Here is a 6,189-nt window from a genome sequence, read left to right as displayed (position 1 = left end):
AACCCTCAAACCAGAACTTCCTTTCCCTGAAACTGGAAGAATATTACCTTCCCAATAAAAGCATAGTTTCGGCGATACAAAAGGAATATAAATGCCGTGTTGTACCCGAATACGTTCAATGAACGATCGTTCAATGAACGATCGTTCACGAACGCGTTCATATTTTGGGTGAACGTGAACGGAACGTACTGTATTTCTGCTTGATGAACGTCATTGTGAACGTGTTCATTTCTGGCGTGTGTGAACGTCCACTTTATCACGTTCAACTTTGTTCAAGAGTGCGTGTTTCCACGAAATCCCCGGTGCTAAAACACACCCTAAACATGCCTTAATATCTAGCGGAAACTAGAGAAGAAGCCCTTATATCCGACACAAATCAACTAATCTTTCTCAGCCGTCACTGGAGCACGCATCGTGCATTCTACTGCATGATGATTCACTCATGCACGCAGCACGCACTCCACGCAGACAGACAGCAGACACAGAACATGTCCCACTCCACGCAGACAGACAGCAGACACAGAACATGTCCCACTCCACTCAGACAGACAGCAGACACAGAACATGTCCCAACTCCTGACCCAAACACTGAGGAAACTTGTTTGATTAAACATAATATTGAAATACCTTCCAATAGCTTAGTTGGTCCATATCGCCACAAACGGCCAACAAAAGACATCTCTCTTCCACAGTGAATGAAGCGCAGTGATTTATTCTTTGTCGTACGTGTTCTGTGCTGCAAATAGCCGATCTACACGCGACGCGTTGTGAGCTTGTAGATCGGCTATTTTCAGCACACAGAGATAATGCAGGCTGTGAGAACAGGGAACGTTCAGAAACTTTTGCCTTCACAATAAAAGCATGCAGCTTTCACAAGTGTACGTATATGGCTATGGGCTGTGGCAATAATCTTTTTTTTTTAATAAAGAACGAAACTATAATAGTTTGGAACCATGAACTTTAGTTCAACATTTTGAATGATGAACTGAACTAGTTCATGAAACAAAATAACTTTCCCAACACTGTATAAATGCGAGTGTGCTTTCCAGACACTATTTAGCATATAACTTTGTTATCCCACAGGGAAATTCTATTCTCATCGCAGGCAGAGTGAGTCACGCTTTTGAAGGTATTATTCTGTTTGAGGGTTCCGGCCTGATGACTACAAAACAATGACTATACAACGTGACGTAAGATATCATCCTCTCCCGACCGGATCATACACTCGGAAAGGAATGCTGTTCAGGCTACTGTCCAAGAGACTCCATCCAAAAGTCTCTCATTAGGCAGTGTGTGTGTGTGTGTACGTGCATGCGTGCGTGCGTGCGTGCGTGCATGCATGCCTGCTGTGTGTGTGTGTTTGCCATCCAGCTGAGAGGGGATTGAGACAGGCTGTACTGAGTCGAGTCCAAAGATGGTTTACTCCATTTCCACAGTTTTCTGAGATCATCTCCCGCTGCCAAAGTGATATAATATATTGATCTCATATCAACCCTCGCCATGCAGCTTGGATATCGTTTTGCGGGAAGCAAAGACCACCCACAGAAGGGCATCAGGTTAGATCGCCCACCACCACCACTAGTACTCTACCTCCACCAACACCTGCTAGAGAGAAGCATGAGAGACTCTGAGAGAGCATCTCCACTGACCCCCTTCCCCTCTACTCCTTATCCAATTACCCTTTTTATATCTATCTATCTATCTATCTAATATCCATCCATCCATCCATCCATCCATCCATCCACCCACCCATCCATCCCTCCCTCCCTCCCTCCCTCCCTCCCTCCCTCCATCTGACAAAGGCTAAGTGTCAAAGGCTATATTTTAGATGTTCTAAGGTTGTGTTTTATATGGGGGAGGTTTTCTCGTCTGAACAATAAATGTTTGCTCCCAAGTATTCTTCAACAAAACAGATTGTACCTGTCCTGTACATACACTGCTCATTTCTTGGTTTGGAATGGCTAAGCTTGCAATCTGGATCACAAGGAGAAATAAGATAAAGGGGGCTGAATGAATCAACAGTTGAAGGTTTTAATGGGGTCGGTAGCTGGGGGGGGGGGGGGGGGGGGGGGGGGGGGGTTAGCTGTCCGACTTAGAGTTGAACATATACAAGTTGACTAACAATCTGGACGGTGGGGGGGGGGGGGGGGGGGGAGGGGGGGTCGGTAGCTGTCTGACTTAGAGTTGAACATATACAAGTTGACTAACAATCTGGACGGTGGGGGGGGGGTAGCTGTCTGACTTAGAGTTGAACATATACAAGTTGACTAACAATCTGGACGGTGGGGGGGGGGGGTTTCTTCTTCTATGGAAAGTCATAAAGTAGCTACATATATTGTGTGTGTTTTGGTTTGCATAGTTGTATTGTCTTATAGTTGTATTGTCTGTATAGTTAGTAATAGTAAGTAGTCTTGGGGGGGAATTGAATTGATTAACTTTGAATTGAATTGACTGTATGGGTTGATCGTTCCAATAATATGATATGGGCTGAATTGGAAAGATGTGGTTTTAATAAATTATCTCTCTCTCTCTCTCTCTCTCTCTCTCTCTCTCTCTCTCTCTCTGGGAAACAACAATGATGTATACGTATAACATAATACATGTTTCTTTTTCTAGCAAAACAAAAATCCATGATGGATTTTGACCGAGGAGCGATCCTCTCTGCATGCAGGAAGGCCCTTAGTTACCATGGAGACACTAACTTTTGGCAGAGTCATTGAGATGAGTTGGGCTTATTTGGAGGGAGTTTGTGCCGTTTCAACCCCGTCTGTTTCAACCCCGTCTGTTTCAACCCCGTCTGTTTCAACCCCGTCGTCCCCAAAGCATTGTCTTCATGTCATGTCTCTTCATGCAAGAGCTTATTCTTGCTTCAAAGTTAAACTTTCTTTTCTTTCTTCATACTTTCTGAAATATTAAACTTTATAACATAACATATAGCATTAAAGTCACATGGACGCCTGACATCATCACAGTCTTGCCACATGTACGATGCCATCATCAGTCTTGGCCACATGTATGATGACATCAAGTCTGAGATCTAGATCCACATGGATTGATCTTTTTTGAGTGGTGAAACCACTCCAAGGAACAGCAATGTCTATGTGACTATGTGTGTGTTAACCTATGTGACTATGTGACTATGAGTACCAGTAGGGGCAAAAGTGGGGCTGTTGTGCCAGAAACAGAGAGAGAGAGAGATAGTGTTGCACTGTTGCCTAGTGCTAATTACAGAGAGAGAGGCAGGGGGAGAGAGAGAGAGGCAGGGGGAGAGGGTAGTTGCACCACTCAGTTCACACAGGTGTGATTATTTCTATTTTATGAACTTTTTTACCAGGGTAAATCACATTGAGAAATGAGAATTCCATCTCTTTTTCATGCTGGCCCTGGGACACTTTTCAGCCATGTCAGCCCACCTTGTTCACACTCATAGTGAGTGAGCTAATACAACCACAGTCCTATCTAATACAACCACAGTCCTATCTAATACAACCACAGTCCTATCTAATACAACCACAGTCCTGTCTAATACAACCACAGTCCTGTCTAATACAACCACAGTCCTGTCTAATACAACCACAGTCCTATCTAATACAACCACAGTCCTATCTAATACAACCACAGTCCTATCTAAGACAACCACAGTCCTATCTAAGACAACCACAGTCCTATCTAATACAACCACAGTCCTACCCAATACAACCACAGTCCTACCCAATACAACCACAGTCCTACCTAATACAACCACAGTCCTATCTAATACAACCACAGTCCTACCTAATACAACCACAGTCCTATCTAATACAACCACAGTCCTATCTAATACAACCACAGTCCTATATAATACAACCACAGTCCTATCTAATACAACCACAGTCCTATCTAATACAACCACAGTCCTACCTAATACAACCACAGTCCTATCTAATACAACCACAGTCCTATCTAACACAACCACAGTCCTGTCTAATACAACCACAGTCCTGTCTAATACAACCACAGTCATATCTAATACAACCACAGTCCTATCTAATACAACCACAGTCCTGTCTAATACAACCACAGTCCTGTCTAATACAACCACAGTCCTGTCTAATACAACCACAGTCCTGTCTAATACAACCACAGTCCTATCTAATACAACCACAGTCCTATCTAATACAACCACAGTCCTATCTAATACAACCACAGTCCTATCTAATACAACCACAGTCCTGTCTAATACAACCACAGTCCTGTCTAATACAACCACAGTCCTATCTATTACAACCACAGTCCTGTCTAATACAACCACAGTCCTATCTATTACAACCACAGTCCTGTCTAATACAACCACAGTCCTATCTAATACAACCACAGTCCTACCTAATACAACCACAGTCCTATCTAATACAACCACAGTCCTATCTATTACAACCACAGTCCTATCTAATACAACCACAGTCCTATCTATTACTAATACATTGTCAGCCTGCCTTGCTCAATGGCACTCCAATGGGGTGAAAGTTGCTCGTTCACTTTCCAATCCAGATTTCCCTGCATGCTGGTCCGGGGGATTACAGTTTTTCATGATTGTTAAAACACAAAAAAATCACAAATTTGGCACAATTTGCACATCCTTCACTTCATGTACCTAATCGCTCGACAGAATTTTGGCAATTACACCTTGTTCACCTTGTTGTCCAAACACTACACACAATGTTCAGTTGGTGCACACACCTCTTACATCAAATCTCCAAGCATCAACCTACCTACAACACACTTAACAACCTCAACGGCATTCTCAAAACTGCACACACACAAAACTGAAAACCTCACACACAAAATGCTAAACCCTGACACCATGACGACTCTTTGCCATCAAATCTCATAAGAATGAAGTGCAAAATTGAAAACCCAATCATAGAAATGGAACACACATGAATGACAATGACTGAATGATTTCTCCTTTGGTAAAATGACTCTGTGTAGGCCTACTTTTAAATGACTCTGTGTAGGCCTACTTTTAAATGACTCTGTGTAGGCCTACTTTTTCATAGTCAAAAATGTTTTCTTTTCTTTTTACTGTAAACCAGTCTGGGGGGGCCAGACAGGAACCCTGGCCAAAGGGCCTCATCCACATCACGGGCAACGTTCTCCCTGTCCAGGGACAACGTTCTCCCTGTCCAGGGACAACGTTCTCCCTGTCCAGGGACAACGTTCTCCCTGTCCAGGGACAATGTTCTCCCTGTCCAGGGGCAATGTTCTCCCTGTCCAAGCAGCGTTAATTGGAAGAAACGCCTCGAGTGGCGCATAAAGCGCCGACAGGCTTCAATGCTCACGTCGCCACAAGCCTGCCTGGCCTGGAGCAGTGTGACCCGGCTCGGTGGGTTCCTGCCTGGCCTGGAGCAGTGTGACCCGGCTCGGTGGGTTCCTGCCTGGCCTGGAGCAGTGTGACCCGGCTCGGTGGGTTCCTGCCTGGCCTGGAGTAGTGTGACCCGGCTCGGTGGGTTCCTGCCTGGCCTGGAGCAGTGTGACCCGGCTCGGTGGGTTCCTGCCTGGCCTGGAGCAGTGTGACCCGGCTCGGTGGGTTCCTGCCTGGCCTGGAGCAGTGTGACCCGGCTCGGTGGGTTCCTGCCTGGCCTGGAGCAGTGTGACCCGGCTCGGTGGGTTCCTGCCTGGCCTGGAGCAGTGTGACCCGGCTCGGTGGGTTCCTGCCTGGCCTGGAGCAGTGTGACCCGGCTCGGTGGGTTCCTGCCTGGCCTGGAGCAGTGTGACCCGGCTCGGTGGGTTCCGTTCATATACCTTCTACCTCCAAGCTGAAAAGACCTCCTCAATAGGATTGCGGAAAGTAGAATAAGGTGGAAGGAATAGAACAGAAAACATTTCTAATGATGCCAGCAACTGTGAATCGGCTGAGATTGGGTTGGACCCTCTGGCCACATTGAGCACATGGTCAACCACAATTGGCAGTTCCCCGGATCTCATTAGATATGACCATTCTCCTTCTTCTTTCTCCTCTTCCTCCGCCTCCTCTTCCTCTCCCTCCTCCTCCTCTACTCCTCAATGTCCTCCTCTCCCACCTCCTCCTCCTTCTCTCTGTCCTCCACCTACTCCTCTACCTCCTCGTCCTCCTCCTCTCACTCTTACCCCTCTCCTTCTCTGGTTGTCGATCTCTTCAAGGTTAAACAAAACAGAGGCTCTCAAGTTATG

This window comes from Electrona antarctica (genome assembly GCF_951216825.1).
Source record: "Electrona antarctica genome assembly, contig: scaffold_80, whole genome shotgun sequence".
Classification (NCBI taxonomy): Eukaryota; Metazoa; Chordata; class Actinopteri; order Myctophiformes; family Myctophidae; genus Electrona; species Electrona antarctica.
This window is presented reverse-complemented; position numbering follows the sequence as displayed.